The sequence below is a fragment of the Mobula birostris genome, chromosome 4 (genome assembly GCF_030028105.1).
Source record: "Mobula birostris isolate sMobBir1 chromosome 4, sMobBir1.hap1, whole genome shotgun sequence".
NCBI classification, from domain to species: Eukaryota; Metazoa; Chordata; class Chondrichthyes; order Myliobatiformes; family Myliobatidae; genus Mobula; species Mobula birostris.
The window spans coordinates 30,041,264-30,067,923 of record NC_092373.1 but is presented as its reverse complement, the minus strand read 5'-3'; the positions used below and the strand labels follow the sequence as shown (position 1 = coordinate 30,067,923).

The window sequence follows — 26,660 nt, the reverse complement described above, 5'->3', positions numbered from 1 at the left end:
CTCTGGTTCTCTTGCTACGGATGCTGCAGGCCTCTTTTCTTGTCATCTCGGATTTTCGGCATCTACTTTTTTATTCCTCATACATATCATTCTTGTTATGTACAGTAAATAGTAGTGTGCCCCAAGCATTACATCTTGGCCTTCAGCTACTTACAGTTTATATTATTTTATATATATATATAGTTCGTCCATTGTCATCGATGAAGACCACAACACCATTAGTCACTTTGAGACTGGATGCGGTATGTCTGAAGATGACTGGTCAGGCCAATTCGGGCACAGAATGTCCTGGCACATGTCGGGCAGACGTGTAGGCACTGCAGTTGCGCTGGACTTGTGCAGCTCGTGCTTATGTTGTGCTTCAGCAATGCGCCTTGCTTCGTAAGCTTGACAGCCCTTCTGGATGAGGCCGCGCCAGGTAGGGCGGTTTTGTGCCAGCGTTTCCCAGGAGGTCGTGTCTATGTCAAACAACTTCAGTCTTTGTAACATTTCTTCTGCCCTCCATGTGAGCATCTTCCAGCAGAGAGTTCCCCAAAAAGGAGCTGCTTGGGTATGCGCTCATCGGCATGCGGATGACATGACCTGCCCACCGGGTCTGTGCTCTCATCAGCAGTGTGTGGACTGATGGCAGACTTGCTCCAGAGAGAACTTCAGTGTCTGGTACTTTGTCTTGCCATCTGATGCCTCATATTCTGCGAAGACAGGTCATGTGGAAATGTTTGAGCTGCCTTGCATGCCTTCGATACACAGTCCACGCTTCACAGGCATACAGTTGGGTAGTGAGTACCACGGCTCTGTAGATCTTCAGTTTTGTTGCTGGACAGATTCCTCGACGTTCCCATACAGCAGAGCGCAGTCTACCGAAAGCAGAACTTGCCTTCACTATTCTGCAGTTAACTTCTGTATCAGTAGTCACTGCTCGGGAGAGGGTGCTGCCAAGGTAAGTAAACTGGTCCACTGCCTGTAGTTTCTGTCCTTTGACTGTGATTTTCGGTTCTGTGTATGGTGCACGAGGGGCAGGCTGGTGCACGACTTCGGTCTTTTTGATGTTGATGGTGAGTCCAAAGTTGTCACAAGCCGTGGAGAATTTGTCCATATTGACTTGCACCTCTGGCTCCAAGCCAGCATACAGGGCACAGTCATCGGCAAAGAGGAAGTCTCTCAGAACAGTCTCCTTCACTTTGGTTGAGAGTATTCGGGCAGTGGGCGAATCAGCCCTCTTGTGCTTTTTGATCTCGTCACTTGAGATTCAGTGTCACGCAACCCTGCCACTTTGGTCTGGCCCATGCCTTCATTAACCAGGTCCAACACTTGCCTTTCCTGGATCTTGCCTCTCCTGACAGATGTCATCAGGTCTGTGGGGCTGTGGCCAGGGTTAATTGGGGTGTGCCTCGGATTAGTGGGGGGGTGTGCCCCTTTGGACCTTAGGTTTAGGTTTGAGGGTAGGGATGGCAGATAGTGTAGTGTAATGGAGCCTGTTTAATCTGGCCCATGCCTTTCATTATCGTGGTCCGACTCCAGTTCATTTCACAAACCGGGTGTGCACTGGGACACATTATCAGTAATGCAACCTCAGGTCATTGGGTGTTTCGGATCTTTAATCATTAGTCAGCCTCCCCGAGGTGACCTAGCCAGGGTTGATCAGGCCCGGTTTGTGCTTATCCCATGGACCAGGATAATGAGAGGTATGTAATTCTGAGGGTAATGATATTTTTAAACATCATTACTTGGCATCTGTATGCCTGGGATTGCATGGGTTAAATTGACAGTGTTTACTGGGCATTCAGTATCACTCCACCTGAGGTTAGTAGTGACTTGTTTTCTGTGGACCCATCTTGGGTTTAACTTACTAGTTCTCTCTCACCTTTTGGGTACATTAACGACCTGGAGGAGGGGCAGGGTGTTACGTTTCCAAGTTTACTGATAACACAACAACAAGGTGGAGGTCATTTGCAATGAGGATACTAGGACTCCACAATGGATAGGTTGAGTGAGGGAGTTTAAGGCAGAAAAAATCATGTACTTTAGTAAGATGTATCTAAAGTGAATTATTGTCCCAACGTTAAAAGATTGGAAATGAGTGAAGGACCAAGTGTGTTCCTGGGCCCAACATGCAAAAAGTTTTTAAGCAAGAGCAGCAGGGGGTGGGGGGGGGCGCGATTAGGAAGGAAAACAGTATGATGGCCTTCACCGCAAAGTAGTTGGAGTTTAGAAACAAGGAGATACTGGAAAATTGGTACAATTATATAGATTACAGGTGTGACCATCCTTGAAGTACTATGAACAGATTTGTTTCCCTTGTTTAAGAAAAATTATATACTGGCATTGGAAGTGATTCAGAGAGAATCCTGGCTCATTCCTAGATGAGAGGTTGTCCTATCCCAAACAAACAAAGAAACTAGGTCGATATTCCCTAGAGTTTAGAAGAATGAAAGATGATTGAAACATGAGGGTCATAACAGGATAGATGGCAAAATGTTTCCACTAGTGGGAGAATCTCGCAGGATGGGACATAGTGGCAGTAATTTACACCTGAGGTGCATAGGAAGCTCTTCACACTGAGGATAGTAAATCTATGGAATCCTCTATCCAGGAAGGTGGTGAAGGGTAAATCTTTGGGATGGTGTTTAAAGAGTACCTCAATCATTTTTGACAGATCAGAAAATTGACAGTGATGGGGAAATGGCACTGACAAGTTTGAAGCCTGGGGTAGATCAGCCATGGTCATATTGAATGGCAGGGTAAGCTTGAGGGGTGAAGTAACCTACACCTGCTCTGATTGTTTTGTATTCTTATTCTTATAGAGTCAAAGAGCCCGGCAGCTCAGAAACAGCTCCTTTGGCCCATTCAGTCCATGCTAAACTGTTATTCTGCCTAGTCTCATTGACCCGCATCTGGACCATAGACCTCCATACCCATCCTGTCCATGTACTTATCCAAACATTTCTTCAATGTTGAAATCGAAACCGCATTCACCACTTCAATCGTTCCACACTCCAGCCACCCTGTGCGTGAAGAAATTTCCCCTCGTGTTCTTCTTAAACCTTTCACCTTTCACCATTAACCCATAATCTCTAATTGCAGTCTCAACCAATCTCAGTGCAAAATGCCTGCTTGCATTTACTCTATCTATACCCTCACCTATAATCCTAACCTATTCAAACGTTCCCTATAACTCAGGTCTTCAAGACCTGGCAATATCCTTGTCAATTTTCTTTGTACTCTTTCAAAGTTATTGATATTTTTCCTGACCAGAACTGCACACAGTACTTCAAATTAGGCCTCACTAACATATTATACAACTTCAACATAACATCCCAACTCCTGCACTCACTACTTTGATTTATGAAGGTCAATGTACCAAAAGGTCTCCTTATGACCCTATCTTCCTGACCCTATCAAGATCGACAAATTTAATATGTATCCCTATATTAGCACATCTACAGCTTGTCCAAGGGTATCAAAAATCTGCTTTTAGCCTCTCACTACCTCCATTCCCTTTCCACATACCCTCTCCGCTGCTTAAACCATTCACACCACATTCTTTCTTCTGACTTCCCCTCCCTCCTATTCTCAAATTCATGGGAGGAAATTAAGAGCAGCTTTCAATCCCATTGCCGATGCCAATATTTGATCTTAGCGCAGAGAAAGAACAAAAGCCGGAAATGCTCAGCAGAACAAGCAGCATCAATGGAGAATTGAGCATTCAATCGACAATTGTTCATCTACCTTGTTGATTCCCAGCCTGGGGTGGGAAATCCTTTGATGTGGGAGACAGGAGGTAGGGGCAAATGATACAAGAGGTCCAACAGTCTTTAATAACATTCAAAAATTTAGTTAGAAAGTTCACAAAAATTAAAAATAAGTGAAAATATATTTAGGATCATAGGGTTACTAGTACTCCCTGGAATCCGCAGGAAACTGCGACTTTGTTTTAAAAAAAGATGGTGTAGTACATTGTCAGGAATTTATTTATCAAGTGAACAAGTTGAACTTTCAGTCAAAAAGTTTGGGAAAAAATGAGTTACTTCAGGTGTATCAAACCTCAATAAGTTAAACATCATTTGATACTCTTGATTTATTGCTTTGTTCTTGTGTAACTAATGTTTAATTTATGGTTTTTTTGTGAATATTGTGTCTGTGATGCTGCATGCAGTGTTGACTGTCCAAAGATGCTGCCTGACCTGCTGAGTTCCTCCTGAACTTTGGGTGTATTGCTCTCAATTTCCAGCATCTGCAGGATCTCTTGTGTTAATGATGCTGCTGCAGCAGTTTTTTTTATTTTTGCACCTGTACATACATATACTTGTATATATGACAATAAACTAAACTTGGATGTTGATCCCAAATTAGTAATTTGTTTTAGATTACTTGGTAGGTAATCTAGTTCTGTGAAAGGTCTGTGTTCAACAACTATGTTATGTATTTGTATAGTGCCTGTGATGCTTCAGAGAGATATCAGCAAACAAAATCTAACAGCTTGTTGCTGCTGGACTGAGAATTATTGTGATTCATCGAGAAGAGAGTGTGCTGCAAGTTAAATACGTGGTCTTGGATAACCATGGGTTATTTATTTACAAATACAGCATGGTGACAGGTCCTGCTGACTCATCGAGCCGGCACAGCCTCGTTACATCTATCTGATCAACTAACCCACCAACCTGTACGTCTTTGGAATGTGGGAGGAAACCAGAGCACCCGGAGGAAATCCGTGCGTTCACGGGGAGAACGTACAAAGCTGCTTGCAGACAGCAGCAGAATTGAAACTGGATTGCCGGTGCTGTAATAGCATTTTGCTAGCCACTACACTGCCATGCCGTCCTTGGAGATGAAAATTGGGGAGATGGCCAGATTGACATCAGGATAGTCTAAACCACAGTTAACAAAGGCAGGGTTGAAGGCTTCAGCAGCTGCTGCTAGGGATACACAAAAATTAAAGTAAAGAAGCAAACCTTAGGATGGGTACTAGTTGTATTCAAGTGTTGGAAATCCAGAGCAAAGCACACACAATGCTGGAGAAACTCAGCATTCTGTGTTACTAGTTATATTACTGGATAGCAATGTCCAAATAAAATGCTTTCCATAGGATTCCAATGGAAATAATGGCCTTGTATTCACCAAAGATCTATAGAACATAGAATAGTACAGCACAGTACAGGCCCTTCGGCCCACAACGTTGTGCCAACCCTCAAACCCTGCCTCTCATTTAACCCCCACCTTAAATTCCTCCATATACCTGTCTAGTAGTCTCTTAAACTTCACTAGTGTATCTGCCTCCACCACTGACTCAGGCACTGCATTCCACGCACCAACCACTCTCTGAGTAAAAAACCTTCCTCTAATATCCCCCTTTAACTTTTCACCCCTTACCTTAAAGCCATGTCCTCTTGTATTGAGCAGTGGTGCCCTGGGGAAGAGGTGCTGGCTATCCACTCTATCTATTCCTCTTATTATCTTGTACACCTCTATCATGTCTCCTCTCATCCTCCTTCTCTCCAAAGAGTAAAGCCCTAGCTCCCTTAATCTCTGATCATAATGCATTCTCTCTAAACCAGGCAGCATTCTGGTAAATCTCTTCAGTACCCTTTCCAATGCTTCCACATCCTTCCAATAGTGATGCGACCAGAACTGGATACAGTACTCCAAGTGTGGCGTAACCAGAGTTTTATAGAGCTGCATCATTACATCGCGACTCTTAAATTCTATCCCTCGACTTATGAAAGCTAACACCCCATAAGCTTTCTTAACTACCCTATCCACCTGTGAGACAACTTTCAGGGATCTGTGGAAATGGACCCCCAGATCCCTCTGCTCCTCCACACTACCAAGTATCCTGCCATTTACTTTGTACTCTGCCTTGGAGTTTGTCCTTCCAAAGTGTACCACCTCACACTTCTCCAGGTTGAACTCCATCTGCCACTTCTCAGCCCACTTCCGCATCCTATCAATGTCTCTCTGCAATCTTTGACAATCCTCTACACTATCTACAACACCACCAACCTTTGTGTCATTTGCAAACTTGCCAACCAACCCTTCTACCGCCACATCCAGGTCGTTAATAAAAATCACGAAAAGTAGAGGTCCCAGAACAGATCCTTGTGGGGCACCACTAGTCACAATCCTCCAATCTGAATGTACTCCCTCCACCACCACCCTCTGCCTTCTGCAGGCAAGCCAATTCTGAATCCACCTGGCCAAACGTCCCTGGATCCCATGCCTTCTGACCTTCTGAATAAGCCTACCATGTGGAACCTTGTCATATGCCTTACTAAAATCCATATAGATCACATCCACTGCACTACCCTCATCTATATGCCTGGTCACCTCCTCAAAGAACTCTATCAGGCTTGTTAGACATGATTTTCCCTTCACAAAGCCATGCTGACTGTCCCTGATCAGACCATGATTCTCTAAATGCCCAGAGATCCTATCTCTAAGAATCTTTTCCAACAGCTTTCCCACCACAGACGTAAGGCTCACTGGTCTATAATTACCTGGACTATCCCTACTACCTTTTTTTGAACAAGGGGACAACATTCGCCTCCCTCCAATCCTCCGGTACCATTCCCGTGGACAACGAGGACGTAAAGATCCTAGCCAGAGGCTCAGCAATCTCTTCCCTCGCCTCGTGGAGCAGCCTGGGGAGTATTCCGTCAGGCCCGGGGACTTATCCGTCCTAATGTATTTTAACAACTCCAATACCTCCTCTCCCTTAATATCAACATGCTCCAGAACATCAACCTCACTCACATTGTCCTCACCATCATCAAGTTCCCTCTCATTGGTAAATACCGAAGAGAAGTATTCATTGAGGACCTCGCTCACTTCCACATCCTCCAGGCACATCTTCCCACGTTTATCTCTAATCGGTCCTACCTTCACTCCTGTCATCCTTTTTTTCTTCACATAATTGAAGAATGCCTTGGGGTTTTCCTTTACCCTACTCACCAAGGCCTTCTCATGCCCCCTTCTTGCTCTTCTCAGCCCCTTCTTAAGCTCCTTTCTTGCTTCCCTATATTCCTCAATAGACCCATCTGATCCTTGCTTCCTAAACCTCATGTATGCTGCCTTCTTCCAACTGACTAGATTTTCCACCTCACTTGTTACCCATGGTTCCTTCACCCTACCATTCTTTATCTTCCTCACTGGGACAAATTTATCCCTTACATCCCGCAAGAGATCTCTAAACATCAACCACATGTCCATAGTACATTTCCCTGCAAAAACATCATCCCAGTTCACACCCGCAAGTTCTAGCCTTATAGCCTCATAATTTGCCCTTCCCCAATTAAAAATTTTCCTGTCCTCTTTGATTCTATCCTTTTCCATGATAATGCTAAAGACCAGGGAGCGGTGGTCACTGTCCCCCAGATGCTCACCCACTGAGAGATCTGTGACCTGACCCGGTTCATTACCAAGTACTAGATCTAGTATGGCATTCCCCCTAGTCGGCCTGTCCACATACTGTGACAGGAATCCATCCTGGACACAATTAACAAACTCTGCCCCATCTAAACCCTTGGAACTAATCAGGTACCAATCAATATTAGGGAAGTTAAAGTCATGAATGATAACAAACCTGTTATTTTTGCACCTTTCCAAAATCTGCCTCCCAGTCTGCTCCTCTGTATCTCTGCTGCTACCAGGGGGCCTATAGAATACCCCCCAGTAGAGTAGATCTGATGTAATTCCCATGAGAATGCTGTGTATGAACATCCTCTGTGCCTCTGAATATTCTTAAGTTAGAGCATGGAGGTCCCCATTCAGGTGAAGATCAGAAGCACCTTCAATAGAGTATGAATGTATGAAGACAGGCTGGTAGGGTTGGGTGATAGGTGGGCAAGGATTGAGGTATTAGTTGCTATTAATCCATGGATGAATGGAAAATTGCCTGACAGCACTGGTTTTTCAGTTTACAGCCTCAGTTCTTCAGAACACAACCACAAATAGCTTATCTTCTCTTCCGGTCAATTGCACTAAAGCTGGTAATGTGAAAGCACCTGTGTCCACTTGAGTTGGTGGAGATCACACAGGGAACTTAAACTCCGAGTTTGTTATTGTGATGTGGAGATCGGCTGGAACTGATATCACTTTGGCTAACAGCGTGAGTTCTGCAAACTTCATGAGCCACTCAGCCATGAGAGAGAATTAATGGCAACAGAATTCAAACCTGAACCTGCTAACAGGGCGATGCCTGAGGCCATAAATGGCATTGGAAGTCATTCCACAGAATGCAACTCCTATAACCATTTCCCTTTCCTATAGTATTTCCTTTGCTCAGTTAATAACGTCCTTCCTGTTCCTACACGTGTGAAACAGTCAGTGACAACTTCAATCAGTCACGTGAATAATCTGTGAGTTGTAAATGTGACTTCTGCAAGGCAGCTGCTGTTACTTCTGCACAGAAAAATCACAACCAAACAGATGGTCGTGGGTTCAGCTGACATCACCTAATCTCATTTTCTGTTGATTGAGATCTGCTGCCTGATCATAGAGCTGACTATCCTCAACTTCGATACCCTGAGGCACGTGTTTGGCTGAGGTGGAGATGTGAGAACTCCTGCTCGTCTTCCCACTCGCTTGAGGGTGGCACTCTCCTCACTTTCTCTGCTATGATCAACTCCAGGTCAAGGTAGCTACCTATCTTGCTCAAATGCTGCCTAAAATATTGGGAGATAGTTGCTTCTGTGCGTAGCCATGCTAAAAACTGTGCCGCCAGCAGAGCTCCCATCAACAACTTTCAAGTAACTGATGGTCCGTTAAGAGTAACCTGTGTGGAGGAGAGGGGCCTCCTTGGTGCTGAGCACCAGATTTCGCATACAGTCTTAACACACTCTGTTAAAGCGATTTTTGGGTTTAGCGCACTTAGCAGAAAACCTCAGCGACCAGTCTTCACATCTGAATATGGATTGTGGATTTGATTTTAATGTAGCTCTGAACAATAGGTTCACAGACCATGCAGATCAGGAAACAGGCACTGAGCTGATTGTCTGCGTATGCATGAGTCCTAGCAACATTCCATTCCATGGATGCAACAGTGATTAATAATTATTTTGGGTGTGATGGTGGGAAGGTTGTAAATATGGATTTGTTTGAATTGTCCTGAATTTTCTTTGATCTTTAGCACATAAAATATGTGTAGTGCTGGACATAGGCAGACCTTTCTACCGAAAGCTTCTCTGTATGACGCCAGCTGTGTCTTGTTTGTCGAATAAAGGGGCTACTTCATAGCTACCAGTACTTTTCTCCAGTGACTTCAGTCACGCAAGAACAGCTCTATTAGATTGAGTAGCACACATCAGCTTGATAGGGCTGGAGGAAGGTCGTTGTTGCACAAGGACCTACTCAGTGGCTGATGTACATACAGCATGCATGTGCATTGCACGAGCTGTTGCCTATTGCAAGTGATTGACAATGAAGGCACTTTACCAACCAGGGCATCAAAAATACAATGCTAAGGAGCTCAATTTCTTCCATGTTCCTCTTTAACCTAAAACTAACATGCTTGACTACCTCAGCAGATCAGGCAGCATCCATGGACAGGAATGAACAGTCAGTATTTCAGGCTGAGACCTTTATCAGTACTGGAAAGGAAGGGGAAAGAAGCCAGAATAAGAAGGTTGGAGAATAAATAAACTTCAACTGCTTATTCCTCTCCATGGATGCTTCCTGACCTGCTGAGTTCCTCCAGCAATTTGTGTGTGTTACTATGGATTTCCAGCATCTGCAGAAACTTTTATGTCTAAGTCTAAAAGTATGAGTTCTTCATGGAAACATCATATTCCGAGTCGATTATTTTTAATGCACCATACCTTATATCTGATAAAGGATATAATCAACTGCATGAAATCAGTTTGATATTACAGGGGAATGCACAGGCTGTTAATCTTTGGGGCTTTCTGTGATTTTTCTCAAAAGTGTTGGTGGCCAAAATAACATAATCAGCCCGGTGATCAGGCATTAGAGCTCAATCAATAGAAAGCGAGTCTCGAAAAATGATTAGATAGAGCTGACGACAGAGTCTGGTTGGTTGTAGTTTTTTTGTGTGTGAATAACTGGGGCAGCCACAGAGAGGTCACATTTACTATTGAAAGAATACTCACAGATTACTCACATAACTGATTGAAGTGGTCACTGGGTGGTTCACACTTGTGTAAGAACAGGAAGGCAGTTATTAGAGCCAATTGTTTTCCTGAATGCCATTATAACTGAGCAGCAAAGGAAATATTATCGCTTGGCCATTGTCCAGGAGCCTGGGGCTGGAGTGTATTTAGAATGTTAAAGAGGAAGAGCTCTTGCAGTGAACCGACTTTATTTAAGATTTCACTTATTCCTGGGTTTAGTGAGTTGTTTTCCTCAATCCTTTGGGGCCTGTCACAAGGCAACTGTTGCAGAGGCCTTTATCACCTCCACCCTTTCGCTGTGCTGGGGTGCATGGCAACAGACTCAGATTGTATTGTCATTCTGGCTTTGAAATTTCACTCGCAGATGATCGTATCATGGGAGTGAAATCTATCTCCTGTTGCATGGATGACATAGTAATGTGAATGTGTTGAGGCTCCCTCCTGTTACTTAGCTGAGGTGACTTCAATGTGCATGTGTTAGCACAATTATTGGACACAACAGAGGGAATACCTTTAGCTCATTTTATAACATTTCCCACGTTATGACAATGAATAAACTAGAAAGACCAGTCAGGACATGCTGGAGTTATATTGGACGACATATTGCTACAATTTGATTATTTTCTTTTTATCGCTTTTACCATTTGCCGTAGTTGGCTTTGATCACTCGGAATCTCAGCCCCTATTCTTCCTCCTTGTTTGGCCTTCCTTGGTTTTTACTCTCTATACTCTCCATGAACTTGAATATCTCACATCTATCCTTTCTTTAGCAAATCCCTGCTTTCGGTAATTTTTTAAGAATTTCTTTTTTATTTATTTATTGAAATGCAGTGCCTGGTAAGCCCATCCAGCCCTTCAAGCTGTACCCAGCAACCCTCGATTTAAACCTAGCCAATTCACAGGACAATTTACAATAACCAATTAATCTATCTTTGGACTGTGGGAGGAAACCAGAGCTCCTGGAGGAAGCCCACACGGTCATAGGGAGAACATACAAACTCCTTACAAATAGTGACCTGCATCTCAGCTTCCCTTCATCCCTGGAATCGCTTGTGGCCTTTTTCACTGACAAGATTAGCTCCGTTTTGATCGCAGTCTCTCTGTACAATACTTTGCCCTATTTACTTTAAACAGAAGTTTGAAAATCTTTGCTGCCTGGCCTTGGGTATTCCATTGACCATGGTAACCTGGCAAACTCTGATCCTCTCTACCATCTCACCTCCACCTCTCATGGCTCCGGGGCCAATAAAGCAATCAGGGAAGAATTTTTAACAGGATTAAAGAGTCTCTGAGACAGGCAGAAAAGTTCAGAAAAGTTGCCTCCCAGGTGCCAGGGTCAGGAACGCCTTGGATCACGTCCGCAAAATTCAAAGTAAATTTATAATCAAAGTACATATACGTCTCCATGTACAACCCTGAGCTTCATTTTCTTGCAGGCATACTCTGTAAATCGAAGAGCCATAATAGAATCAATGAAGCATCACTCCCAGCAGGGCAGACAAATAACCAATGTGCAAAGGACCACAAACTGTGCAAATATAAAAGGGAAAAAAATACTAAATAGTTTTCTCTCTTACTGTTCCTAGTGTAGTAAATGGCTGTTGTGTATTCTTCATACCAGATGTTGGAGTCCTGGGAGACCCAGAGTCTCCCGGGGAACTACATCTGCGTGAAGTGTATCCGGCTGCAGCTCCTTGAAGACCATGTTAGGGATCTGGAGCAGCAACTGGATGACCTTCAGCTTGTATGGGAGAGTGAGGAGATAATCGATCAGAGTTACAGGGAAGTAGTCACCCTGAAGTTGCAGGAAGTGAGTAGTTGGGTGATTGTCAGGAGAAATGGAAATGTGAAATAGGCAGTTAGCGCAGAGCACCCCTGTGGCCATTCCTCTTAATAATAGGTATACTGTTTTGGATACTGTTGTGGGGGATGACCTCCCAAAGGAATGCCACGGAGACCGGGTTACTGGCACTGAGCATGGGTCCGTGGTGCAGAAGGGAAAGAGGGAGATGGGGGCAGTGGTAGTGATGGGGACTCAATAGTCAGGGGAACAGACAGGAGATTCTGTGGATGTGAATGGGACACATGACTGGTATGTTGCCTCCCAGGTGCCAGGGTCAGGGACGTCTCAGATCATGTCCACAACATTTTGGAGAGGGAGCAAGAGCAGCCAGATGTCTTAGGACATATTGGTACCAATGACATAGGAAGGAAAAGCAATGAGGTCCTGAAAAGAGAATTTAGGGAGCTAGGTAGAAAGCTGAGAGGCAGGTCCTACCAGGTAATTTCTGGATTGCTGCCTGTGCCACCTGCCAGTGAGGGTAGAAACAGGAATATTTGACAAATTAATGCATGGCTGAGAAGTTGGTACAGGGGGCAAGGCTTCAGGTTCCTGGATCATTGAGATCTCTTTTCAGAGAGGTATGACCTGCTTAAGAGTGACGGGTTGCACCTGAACCCATGGGGAACCAATATTCTCAAGCAACACACACAACATGCTGGAGGAACTCAGCACGCCAAGCAGCATCTAGGAAAAGAGTACGGTCAGCGTTTCGAGACAAAACCATTCATTTCAAAAGGTCTAGCATACAAAAGCAGGGATGTGATGCTGAGGCTTTATAAGATACTGGTGAGGCCTCACCTTGAGTATTGTGAATAGTTTTGGGCTCCTCATCTAAGAAAAGATGTGCTGGTATTGGAGAGGGTTCAGAGGAGGTTCACAAGGATGATTCCAGGAATGAAAGGGTTATCATACGAGTAACGTTTTAAATCTCTAGGTCTGTACCCGCTGGAATTCAGAAGGATAAGGGCAGATCTCATCTAGATCTTTCGAACATTGAAAGACCTAGACAGAACAGATGTGGTAAGCATGTTTCCCATGTTGGGGCAGTCTAGGTCAAGCGGGCACAACCTCAGGATAGAGGGGCATCCATTTAAAACAAAGATATGGAGAAATTTCTTTAACTGGAGGGTGGTGAATTTGTGGAATTTATTACCACAGGCAGCTGTGGAGGCCAGGTCATTGGGTGTATTTAAGACAGAGCTTGATAGGTTCCTGATTGGACATGGTTACAGGGAGAAGGCCGGGGAGAGGGGCTGAGGAAGGGAAAAAAGGATCAGCCATGATTGAATGACAGAGCTGACTCGATGGGCCAAATGGCCTAATTCTGCTCCTATGTCTTATGGTCTTATTAATTTTGAGAAAATGAGATGAAGAGTCCTTGAAAGTGAGCCCATAAGTTGTGGGAACAGTTCAGTGATGGGTTGGGTTAAGTTGAGTAAATTTATCCCAACTAGTTCAGGAGTTGAGCGGCCATAACTATTCCCGAACCTGGTGGTGTGAGTCCTAAGGCTCCTTTGCCTTCTTCCTAATGGCAGCAGTGAGAAGACAGCATGTCATAGATGGTGGGGGTCCCCGATGGTAGATGCTGCTTTGCTGCGACGGTGCTTCACGTAGATGTGCTCAACGGAGAAGAGGGTGGACTGTGCTGTTTCCACTAATGTTGTAGGATTTTTTGTTCAAGAGCATTGGTGTTTCCATACGAGGATGTGATGCAACTGGTCAATATACTGTCCACCACACATCTATGGAGATTTGCCAAAGTATTACAAGTTATGTCGAATCATTACAAACTGCTAAGGAACTAGAGGTGCTACCATGCTTTCTTTGTCATTGCACTTACATAGTAGGCCCAGGACAGGACCTCTGAGGAAACTGAAGCTGCTGAACTTCTGCATCTCTGATCCATCCTCCGATGAAGACTGGCTCATGGACTACCGGGTTCCTCCTCCTGAATTCAATACTCAGCTCCTTGGTCTTGCTGATATTGAGTAAGAGATTGTTGTTGTGGCTCCACTCAACCACATTTTCAATCTCCCTCCTATAGGCCGACTCGTCACCACTTTTGATTTGGCCAACAGTGGTGTTGTCAGCAAGCATAAACATGGCATTGAGCATAGACATACAGCAAGTAGGGCAGGAGGCTATGCACACAGCAACGTGGCGCACCTGTGCTGATGGAGATTGTGGAGGAGATGTTGTTGCCAATCCAAACTGACTGGGGTCGGCAATTCGAGGATCCAATTGCAGAAGGAAGAACTGAGGTGAAAGTGAAGAAGCTTATTGATTAGTTTTGAGGGGATGATAATTTTGAATGGTGAGCTGTCATTGTTAAGGAACATCCTGACGTATGCATATTTGCTATCCAGATGTCCCAGGGTTAAGTGAAGAGCCAATGAAATGACATCTGCCATGGACCTGTTGTGCCGGTAGGCAAATTGTAGCGAATACAAATCGCTTCTCAGGCAGGAGTTAATGGAGTTCATCACCACCTCTCAAAACACTTCATCACAGTGGATGTAAGTACTACTGGATGATAGTCATTGAGGCAGGTTACCATGTTCTTCTTAGACACTGGTAGTACTGGGTAAGCTTGCATTTTCACAACATGACATTTTTGTAACTCAGTTGGTAGGAATAGACATGTGGAGGAAGGGATATGAGGGAATTGATTGACAGTTAACTTGCCTGCTACTGCTTTTTAAGGAGAGTTCCCAGTACCTTGGTGGCATTGCCCTATTGGTGACACTCTAATTGAAGACAGGTGGTTGGACGTAAGGAAATCATTGCTGAGATTCTGAACAGCATTTAAAGGAATATTATCTTTTACTGTTTACTTGCATCTGTCGAGGGAAAGAAAGCTTTTGAAACACATTTGGAGGGTTTATTGGATATAATATCAGAGGGTTTATTGGATATAATATTGGAGGGTTTATTGGATATAATATTGGAGAGTTTATTGGATATAATATTGGAGGGTTTATTGGATATAATGGGAAGCATTTATTTCCGAGAACTCCACCTGAAATTAGAGTGCTGCAGTATTCAACATTAGGGGATTCATCAGCAAAAAAGGAAGAATTGGTCACTGGCCCTTTTGGTATCAAAGAGGATTAGGAGGAAGATATGAAGCCAGGCATAGCATGTCCAGCTGCTGTAGAAAGATGCATAGACTCTTTCCTATCACGGGCTAGAAAACATCGCTTCACTGACAAGACCTTGACAATATGCCATCTTCCTTAACCCCTAAGTCATTCTGAACAAAATACCGTTAATATTTTCTGTCCACGGGCAACATACAAGTTAAAGGAATCCACAAGAAAACAGATTCTAATTCTGCAGAGATGCCTTGTGGGAATTCAAGGATACAAAGAAATAGCTGAAGCTGACCCTGGATTGAAAAGTACCCTTGAAAATGATAGGTCTGTTAATAGCGAGGATAATGATTTTCAAATAACATCCTTCTGATGTATATATGAGCGAGTCAGAGCACATGCTAAATCTATGGGGGTTTGTTAAGCATTTCCAAGCAATTGTGAATTATGGTAATCAGCAACAAAGGCCAAAACAGTGCACTGAACTTGGTGATCCTGACAAACTTGTCATATTAGCACGGCTTTGATCCTTTCACCAAAATTACCTCCCTCTTTCGCAGTTGTTGCCATAATCATGCAGCCCCTATCGATCCGCCAAGGATAAATTTCCAGGATTTGCAGACTTGACTGTGTCTTGCACAAAGTGGTAGCATGGTAGCGTAGCTGTTAGCGCAATTGCTTTAGCACACCAGCGATTTCCGATGCCGCTGTCCGTAAGGAGTTGTGCATCCTCCCATTTCCTCTGGCTGCTCCAGTTTCCTCTCTCATTCCAAAGACTTACTCACAAAGACATTCCAAAGGGTTACTAACTTGTGGGCTTGCTATGTTGGCGCCGAAAACAAAGTGATACTTGAGGGCTGCCCCAGCACAATCCTCAAACTGCGTTGGCTGTTGACACAAAACAATGCATTTCACTCTATGTTTTGATGTACTTTTTTTTCAGATTATGAGGACACGCAGTCCTCTTTTACTGTCATTTAGTAATGTATGCATTAAGAAATGATACAATGTTCCTCCAGAATGATATCACAGAAACATAAGACAAACCAAGACTGAAAAACTGACAAAAACCACATAACATATAGTTACAAACAGTGCAAAGCAATACCGTAATTTGATAAAGAACAGACCATGGGCACGGTAAAAAAAAGTCTCAAAGTCTCTGGAAAGTCCCATCATCTCACACAGATGGTAGAAGGAAGAAAAACTCTCCCTGCCATGAGCTTCCAGCGCCGCAAACTTGCCGATGCAGCACCCTGAAAGCACCTGACCACAGCCGACTCTTGAGTCCGTCTGAAAACTTCAAGCCTCCGACCAGCCCTCCGACATCGAGCACCGAGCACCATCTCTGCCAAGCGCTTCAACCCCGGCAACAGGCAATAGGCAAAGCCGAGGATTTGGGGCCTTCCCCTCCGGAGATTCTCGATCGCACAGTAGCAGCCGCAGCGAAGCGGGCATTTCAGAAGTTTCTCCAGATGTTCCTCTGTGCTTCTCACGTCTGTCTCCACTTGTGACAAGTAAAGCTTTTTTTTATCTTTAAAGCTAGTCTCACCATTCATCAGCAGATGTGACTCGCTGACCGTGAAGACTTGTTATGGTGACAAAATTATCAACGGCCAAATGTAACACAAAGCACCGACTAAACTTAGCTGCTTTTACCAGTCCAGTATCTCTACTACCAACAGAATCGTTGTGGAACTCGATTGCAAAGCGAAGCCTTTTCCTGCGAATTACCAAAAACCCACTGCAGTTCAAAAACTAAGCGAGAAAACTGCAACCTCTATGCTAAATAATAAATTCTTCTCCATGGTCTGTTAGTTAAATTAGTTTATCCAGAAAAAAGTAGTTTCTGGGTCTAACACAACAAATGTCTTTAAAGTGCTTACTTTAATGATGGAGATGTGATTACATATGGATAAATTTAATTTTGGTCAGGCTTTTCATGCATAGAGAAATGCTTGCTCTGCCTTGAAGTTCTTCTGAACTTTTAAAAATAGATTTCTTATTAGAATTTAAGATATATTTTATGTATTACACTGTACTGCCGCTACAAAGCAACAAATTTCCCGACGTATGTCAGTGATTGTAAGCCTAATTCGGATTCTGTGTGATATATTGATGGAGAATTCATAAAAGAAATTCCTTCTTTTAAACACAATACTTTTCCTTTCTTGTGTTAATTTGTGTGAAAGCCATGCCCAGCCCTAAGTGACCGATGCCCAATTTCACGCCCAAAAGCAAAGGATGCCTGCAGTGCATATATGTTTCTTTCATGCTGAAGGATGTTTTTGGAAAGAAATATTTGAAAGACTTGGTGCAATGCTCTTTCAACAGGACTGAAATGGTAGACATGGTAAAACCCAGAGATATCTTCTTCTGTTTATGGGAAAAGATTGTTTTTTTTTGAATTTCTGGTTTACCTCATTATATTTTCTTTTCATTTTGGAAAAAATCCAACCACCAGTCTGGCCAAAAATAATATTAATTCAGCCCAAACTAATAACAAATATTTCAAATACTTTATCCTTTCAGACTGATTTAATAACAGTCAGGAGAAAATTATCTAGATATTTAATATTGCATTTTCTAATATCCCTCTTATAATTATAGTGCATTACACAAATGGGCCTCAGTTAAGCATTTCCTATAATACGCCAAAGAATTTCACTGGCTGTAAGTACTTTGCATAGTCCTGTGATTACGAAAGGTGCTAATATACATATAAATCTCCACTAATGCTGCTAATGTACTTCAAATACTTTAAACATACTTGTTTTTGTTTTGAGCATTAAGCCCTCGCTGTTAATGTTGAACTCTGCGAGACATAGGTTTAGCATTAAAAACCTTCAACCTTGCAGTAAAATTGAGATGCAGCTGCAATTTCTGAAAAAGATACTGTAACTCCTGTAGAATGATTCTCCCCATCAGGAAGCTCCAGCGGCACTCTGAATTACAGGCTTCTGATAGAATTAGCGGGTCTTCAGTGGAAAAGGTGAGCAGCTTCAGGTTCCTGGTTGCCAATACCTCTGAATATCTATTCCAGTCCCAATATAGTCACACAATTATAAAGAAGGCATACCACTAGCTATACTAGGACCTCAGGTGATTTAGTATGTCACCAAAGACTCGAGCAAATTTCTACAGATGTAGCAGGGAGACCGTTCTGACTGGTTGCTTCACTATCTAGTGCAGTGGGGCTGAATGCACAGGAGAGGCAAAAGTTGCCGAGGTTTGTAAACTCAGCCAGCTTCATCATGGGCACCAGCAGATTTCTGAATAGTTCATAAACTCATGAACACTACCTCTCTTATTTTACTCTCTTTTTGCATTCTTTTAAAATGTGGATTCCAGGTAATAGGGACACGTTGGGACCAGTACATTATGGTCCAATTAAGCTGTTGCCCCAATTGGCCTAGGTTTCATGGAAATAGTTAAAAAGATATTTTTTTAAAAAGGTATAAAGTTTAACTGAGTAACAAATGATGTATTTAAATGAAAAACAGAACAAATTAGAACACAACTAATATTACCACTGTACTTCAAAACTGTGTATTAGTTCCTAATATTTATCGGCAGAGGAATTAATCCAGTGTATGTGTCACGGTGTGTGTTCACAGGACCAGACCCAAGTGCCGAGGAACAGCAGGTTCTCTCTGTCACAGCAGTTGCTGGCATCGACTCAAACCAGGTGCAACGGAAGGCAGCCTCGGTCACCGGAAGCACTGTCAACAACTCAACCCCCAGGGGTGGAGGGTAGCAGATTCCCCATGAAGAGATGGAAACAAGAGCTTAGACACAGGAATACCAACAGAGCCAGGGAGGTAGTTGCACCTCTGTGACACCGTGATACAAATCATTCTCTCCAACACAATGATTCCGCTAAGGCATTAAATAAGCGTCCTCTTTAAATAATCATAGAATGCGGGAACCCCGTGCCAGACGTAATTAACTTGACACGATTAAACTGAAAGCCCAAGGGCTTAACAGCTCTAGTTAAGATAACAATTAGCAAATACAGGCGCTCAAGAAACCCAGAAGATCAACATTCTACGGCAAGCCACAGAGGCCCATAGGGCTCGTGACAGAATGGTGTTGTGTTCTTTTGATTGGCTGTAAATGAGCAAAATCAGCGCAATTTCTGCAAAAGATAGGCTGCCTTCATACAATGAGTTCTACCTTTGCATCATCCAAATCTTCATTTTCATTCAACATGATTTTCGCTACCTTCAAATTACTCATAGTTCCTAACCTGATGAAGCAGTAAAACTGTTTCGTTTTCATTCTTGGCTATTTCTGGCATCTCCAAACCTGAGTGCATTAAACTGCAGTAAGCAAAACAGTTCTGAATTGCCTTACTGCTTATTTCTTGCAGTAACTATCAGTGACAAAAATCACTACTTTTTGAACACAAACACATGCAACTGTTGCTATTTAAAAAACAGATTGTTCTAAGCATGTGTAGCGTCTGATGGTCACAAAACTCACGTGACTGACCCTAATTAGAAAATGCTCATCCACAGTATCCTGTCCCAATTAAGCATCATAGTGTTCAAAATAAACCAAGGGAATTCTGGCTATTTTTTCGATTAGATTTTCGTCATTAAAACTTACTTATTTTATATTGCATTTAGAGATATAGTGTGGAATAGACCCTTCCGGCCCTTGCACAACCCTCCTAATCATAGGGCAATTTATAATGACTAATTAACTTAGTAACTGGTACATCTTTGGACTGTGGGAGAAAACCAGAAGACCCCGAGAAAACCGACACATCTGTCCCAAATAAGAGGCTGCCCCAATTAACCAATGGTCCAGTTAACCAGAATCCAATGTACATATTCTTATCATAATTTATAGTCATTTTTATGTACCACAGCCACAAAACAAATTTCTATGTCAGCGGTAATAAACCATATTATAGTGGACCTTCAAGAATTCACTGTTTTTAAAGCAAAAGTCTATTAGGAGGACAGAATTTAATGCCTTTCTCTAATTACCTTTGAGAAGTTAATGGTAAATGGTAAACTGCCTCAGTCTTCTTGAGCAGGTACTCCCACAGTACTGCAGGGAAGAGAGCAGCAGTGTTTACACCCAATGGCGATGAAGAGCTAGTAACTTACATCCAGGTCAGAATTGTATGTTGACATGGTGGACAACCTATAGGCTTTGACTTTGCCATTCACCAGCTGCTCTAGCTGTTCTTGGTGGGAGCCATTGTGGCTTTAGGAGGTGCAGTGTATTTGTACCCATTGTATGTGGTGGCAGATGGAATGAATAATAACGGGCTACTAACTAAGTCCTGTATGATCATAAAGTCATACAGCATGCAAACAGGCCTTTCAGCCGACTGGTCCACGCCAAGTATCACCCCGGGTGCCGGGGTCAAGGATGTCTCTGATCGCTTGCATGACATTCTGAAGTGGGAGGATGATCAGCCAGATGTCATGGTGCACATTGGTACCAATGACATAGCAAGGAAGAGTGAGGAGGTCCTGGAGAGTGAGTATAGAGAGCTTGGTAGGAAGTTGAAAAGCAGGACCTCAAGGGTGGTAATCTCAGGATTGCTACCTGTGCTACGTGCCAGTGAGGGTAGGAATAGGATGCTCTGGAGGATGAACACGTGGCTGAGGAACTGGTGTAGGGGGCAAGGTTTCAGATTTCAGGATCATTGGGACCTCTTCTGGGGCAGGTGGGACCTGTACAAGAGAGACGGGTTACACTTGAACTACAGGGGGACCAATATTCTTTCAGGGAGGTTTGTTAGTGCTATTGGGGAGGCTTTAAACTAGATTTGCAGGGGGATGGGAACCAGAGTGCCAGAGCTGACAGTGTGGCTGGGGTGAAAATAAATAATGTTAAAAGTTCAAGCAAATCCGCTAATAGAAAGGTTGTGAGTGGTGGTAAAAATCTTCTGAGGTGTATATATTTCAATGCTAGGAGTATTGCAGGGAAGGCGGATGAGTTGAGGACGTGGATTGACACGTGGAATTATGACATTATAGCAATTAGTGAAACTTGGCTACAGGAGGGGCAGGACTGGCAGCTTAATATTCCAGGGTTCCGATGTTTCAGATGTGATCGAGGCAGAGGAATGAAAGGTGGGGGAGTAGCATTGCTTGTCAGGGAAAATGTTACAGCAGTGCTCAGGCAGGACAGATTAGAGGGCTTGTCTACTGAGTCCTTATGGGTGGAGCTGAGAAACAGGAAAGATATGGCCACATTAGTGGGATTGTATTACAGACCACCCAATAGTCAATGAGAATTGGAAGAGCAAATCTGCAGAGAGATAGCAGGCAACTGCAGGAAAAGTAAAGTTGTGGTGGTAGGGGATTTTAATTTTCCATATATTGATTGGGACTCCCATACTGTTGGGGGTCTAGATGGTTTAGAGTTTGTAAGATGTGTTCAGGGAAGTTTTCTAAATCAATATATAGAGGGACCAACTAGAGGGGATGCAATATTGGATCTCCTGTTAGGAAACAAGTTAGAACAAGTGACGGAATTCTGTGTAGGGGAGCACTTTGGTTCCAGTGATCATAACACCATTAGTTTCAAATTGATCGTGGACAAGGATAGATCTGGTCCTAGGGTTGAGGTTCTGAACTGGAAGAAGGCCAAAGTTGAAGAAATGAGAAAGGATCTAAAAAGCGTGGATTGGGACAGGTTGTTCTCTGGCAAAGATGTGATCGGTAGGTGGGAAGCCTTCCAAGGAGAAATTTTGAGAGTGCAGAGTTTGTATGTTCCTGTCAGGATTAAAGGCAAAGTGAATAGGAATAAAGAGCCTTGGTTCTCAAGGGATATTGCAACCCTGATAAAGAAGAAGAGGGAGTTGTATGACATGTATAGGAAACAAGAGTAAATAAAGTGCTTGTGGAGTATAAGAAGTGCAAGAAAATACTTAAGAAAGAAATCAGGAGGGCTAAAAGAAGACATGAGGTTGCCTTGGCAGTCAAAGTGAAGGATAATCCAAAGAGCTTTTACAGGTATATTAAGAGCAAAAGGATTGTAAGGGATAAAATTGGTCCTCTTGAAGATCAGAGTGGTCGGCTATGTGTGGAACCAAAGGAAATGGGGGAGATCTTAAATAGGTTTTTTTCATCTGTATTTACTAAGGAAATTGGCATGAAGTCTATGGAATTAAGGGAAACTGTACAGATTGATAAGGAGGAGGTGCTTGCTGTCTTGAGGAAAATTAAAGTGGATAAATCCCCGGGACCTGACAGGGTGTTTCCTCGGACCTTGAAGGAGACTAGTGTTGAAATTGCAGGGGCCCTGGCAGAAATATTTAAAATGTCGCTGTCTACAGGTGAGGTGCCGGAGGATTGAGAGTGGCTCATGTTGTTCCGTTGTTTAAAAAAGGATTGAAAAGTAATCCAGGAAATTATAGGCCAGAAAGTTTAACGTCGGTAGTAGGTAAGTTATTGGAGGGAGTACTAAGAGACAGAATCTACAAGCATTTGGATAGACAGGGACTTATTAGGGAGAGTCAATATGGCTTTGTGCGTGGTAAGTCATGTTTGACCAATCTATTGGAGTTTTTCGAGAAGGTTACCAGGAAAGTGGATGAAGGGAAGGCAGTGGATATTGTCTACATGGACTTCAGTAAGGCCTTTCACAAGGTCCCGCATGGAAGGTTAGTTAGGAAAATTCAGTCGCGAGGTATACATGGAGAGGTGGTAAATTGGATTAGACATTGGCTCAATGGAAGAAGCCAAAGAGTGGTAGTAGAGAATTGCTTCTCCGAGTGGAGGCCTGTGACTAGTGGTGTGCCATAGAGTTCAGTGCTGGGTCCATTGTTATTTGTCATCTATATCAATGATCTGGATGATAATGTGGTAAATTGGATCAGCAAATTTGCTGATGATACAAAGATTGGAGGTGTAGTAGACAGTGAGGAAGGTTTTCAGAGCCTGCAGAGGGACTTGGACCAGCTGGAAAAATGGGCTGAAAAATGGCAGATGGAGTTTAATACAAACAAGTGTGAGGTATTGCACGTTGGAAGGACAAACCAAGGTAGAACATACAGGGTTAATGGTAAGGCACTGAGGAGTGCAGTGGAACAGAGGGATCTGGGAATACAGATACAAAATTCCCTAAAAGTGGCATCACAGGTAGATAGGGTCGTAAAGAGAGCTTTTGGTACATTGGGCTTTATTAGTCAAAGTATTGAGTATAAGAGCTGGAATGTTGTGATGAGGTTGTATAAGGCATTGGTGAGGCCGAATCTGGAGTATTGTGTTCAATTTTGGTCACCAAATTACAGGAAGGATATTAATAAGGTTGAAAGAGTGCAGAGAAGGTTTACAAGGATGTTGCTGGGACTTGAGAAACTCAGTTACAGAAAAAGGTTGAATAGGTTAGGACTTTATTCCCTGGAGCGTAGAAGAATGAGGGGAGATTTGATAGAGGTATATAAAATTATGATGGGTATAGATAGAGTGAATGCAAGCAGGCTTTTTCCACTGAGGCAAGGGGAGAAAAAAAACCAGAGGACATGGGTTAAGGATGAGGGTGGAAAAGTTTAAAGAGAACATTAGGGGGGGCTTCTTCACACAGAGAGTGGTGAGAGTATGGAATGAGCTGCCAGATGGGGTGGTAAATGCAGGTTCTTTTTTAACATTTAAGAATAAATTGGACAGATACATGGATGGGAGGTGTATGGAGGGATGTGGTCCGTGTTCAGGTCAGTGGGACTAGGCAGAAAATGGTTCGGCACAGCCAAGAAGGGCCAAAAGGCCTGTTTCTGTGCTGTAGTTTTTCTATGGTTTCTACAGTTTCTATCATGCACCCATTCATACCTGTCCTAGGTTAATCCTATTTAATGTTCTGATGAAGTGTCTCGGCCCAAAACTTTAACTCTTTATTCCCCTCTATAGATGCTGCCTGACTTGCTGAGTTCATCCAGCATCTTGTGTGTGTTGCTCTGGGTTTCCAGTGCCAAATGTCAGATGTCACATATCTAAGGAATACAAAAGATGCCGCCGACAAGAGGTGACTCATTACATGCAACTCCAATGGGAATTATCAACTATTCCCGTTCAAGACTACCACAGCCAAAGTTCACAGTCACAGACATGAGTGCCTGAGTAAGCAACATAATTTTAAGAATCTATCAGTACTCAATATTGACAGATCCTAGGCTGCAGACGCAAATCAAGATTGCAGTTTCCCTTTAAGAAAAATGAAATAAGAATGACAAGAGAAGTCAAACCCAACATAAAAGCCAAAGAGAGAGCATGTAATAGAGCAAAATAAGAAGGAAGTTAGAGGATTGAGAAGCTTTTAACAACCAACAGAAAGCAACTAAAAAAGTCATTAAGAAGGTAAAGATGGAATACGAAAGGAAGCTAGCCAATAATACTAAAGAGGATACCAAAAGTTTCTTCAGATACATAAAGTGTAAAGAGAGTTGAGAGTGGATATCAGACTGCTGGAGAGATAGTAATGGGTGACAGTGAATTGGCAGGTGAACTGAATAAGTATTTTGCATCAGTCTTCACTGTGGAAGACAGTAACAGTATGATGGAAGTTCCGGGTATAAGGGATTTCAATAGGTACATTTAATGTCAGAGAAATGTATACAGTATACATCCTGAAATTCTTTTTCTTCGCAGACATCCACGAAGACAGAGGAGATTCCCAAAGAATGAATGACAGTTAAAACGTTAGAACTCCAAAGCTCCCCCCCAACTTCCCCTTCCATGCACAAGCAGCAGCAATGTAATGATCCCCCCACACCCACCAGCAAGAAAGCATCAGCACCCTCCACCAAGCACTCAAGACATAGACTTGCTGTACTCCAAAAACTACTCATTCACCCAATAATTCAACATACCACAGGCTCTCTCTCGCTCCCTAATATGGGAAAAAGAGGTGTCCCCATTTCACAACGAGAGGGGAGACATAACAAACAACTCACTGTTTCACGATGTTAAAAGTCTGTTGCATCACTTTTTCCAAGCCCCGCACCTGGAGAGTCGGCACTAAAAAGGCGTGGCTGTCCGGGCACGCAGTCCCCGGAAGCTAACCTGCTGCTCCCGACGTTCCATGTTCTCCCGTGATACTTCAGTCAGGGTCACCAGCCTAGAATCAACACATCCCCAGAGCCACAAAATCCTGGAAACCTAAAGGTGCGCTCGTCTTCCAGGCCGCGTCCTTGAGATATCAAAAAGCGGCCATTCATGAAGCCCTGAGAGCGGCGGGGGGGAGGGGGTCCCATTCCCGCAAAGCATCGAAGACAGAGTGCAACACCAGGTCAGGGTCTTCAAGAGAATAACCCACACCCTGAAAAGGAAGAAAAAACCAGCTATCAAAGACAGAACTAAAGCTGTTTCCAGAGATGTAAGCAAAGGAGTCGCAGTATTGCACCATCTTAACTTCGCCCTGCCTGTCATGAAGAGTATGAGGCGGATTTCTCAGGATGAGGTCTCAGGGTACTTGGAGGCACATAATAAAATAGGCCATGGTCAGCATGGTTTCCTCAAGAGAAAATCTTGTCTGACAAATCTGTTGGAATTCTTTGAAGAAATAACAAACAGGATAGACAAAGGAGAATTGGTTGATGTTGTGTGCTTGGATTTTCAGAAGGCCCTTGACAAGGTGCCACACATGAGGCTGCTTAACAAACTACAAGCCCATGGTATTACAGGAAAGATTCTAGCAGGTTAAAGCAGTGACTGATTGGCAGGAGGCAAAGTGAGTGAATAAAGGGTGCCTTTCCTGGTTGGCTGCTAGCGATTAGTGGTGTTCCACAGGGGTCTATATTGGGACCGATTCTTTTTGTGTTATATTTCAATGATTTAGATGATGGAATTAATGGCTTACTTGCAAAGCTTGCAGACGATATGAAGATAGGTGGACGGGCAGTTAGTTTTGAGGAAGTAGAGAAGTACAGAAGGGCTTAGGCAGATTAGGAGAATGGGCAAAGGAGTGGCAGATGGAATACACTGTCAGGAAGTGTATGGTCATGCACTTTGGTAGAAGCAATTAAAGGGTTGACTATTTTCTAAACGAAGAGAAAAATCAAAAAAAGGAGGCACAAAGGGACTTTGGGAGTTCCTGTGTAGAATTCCCTAAAGGTTAATTTGCAATTTGAGCCTGTGGTGAGGAAGGCAAATGCAATGTTAGCATTAGTTTCAAGAGCACTAGAATAAAAAAGCAACGATGTAATGTTGAAACTTTATAAAGCATTGGTGGGGCCTCACTTGAAGTATTGTGAGCAGTTTTGGCCCCTTATCTTAGAAAGGATGTGCTGAAACTGGAGACGGTTCAAAGGAGCTTCACAAAAATGATTCCAGGATTTAATGGATGAGGCTTTTCATTCCAGGACGAGGGAGATGTCCTCCTTTTTTAAAGAAAAGGGCTTCCCTTCCTCCACCATCAACTCTGCTCTCAAACGCATCTCCCCCATTTCACGCACATCTGCTCTCACTCCATCCTCCCGCCACCCCACTAGGAATAGGGTTCCCCTGGTCCTCACCTACCACCCCATCAGCCTCCGGGTCCAACATATTATTCTCCGTAACTTCTGCCACCTCCAACAGGATCCCACCACTAAGCACATCTTTCCCCCCCCCCCCCCACTTTCTGCAGGGATCACTC

General features: G+C 43.4%; 1 long non-coding RNA gene across 1 annotated transcript in view; it reads left to right on the top strand.

Annotated features, from left to right (window-relative positions):
- The first annotated feature begins 771 nt into the window (after positions 1-771).
- LOC140195875 (uncharacterized) overlaps positions 772-26,660 on the top strand; it is a 30,679-nt gene continuing 4,790 nt past the window's right edge. Inside the window, exons 1-2 of the long non-coding RNA XR_011885559.1 lie at positions 772-940; positions 18,677-18,880. This is a non-coding gene — a long non-coding RNA (uncharacterized lncRNA). The remainder of the gene's footprint in view (positions 941-18,676; positions 18,881-26,660) is intronic.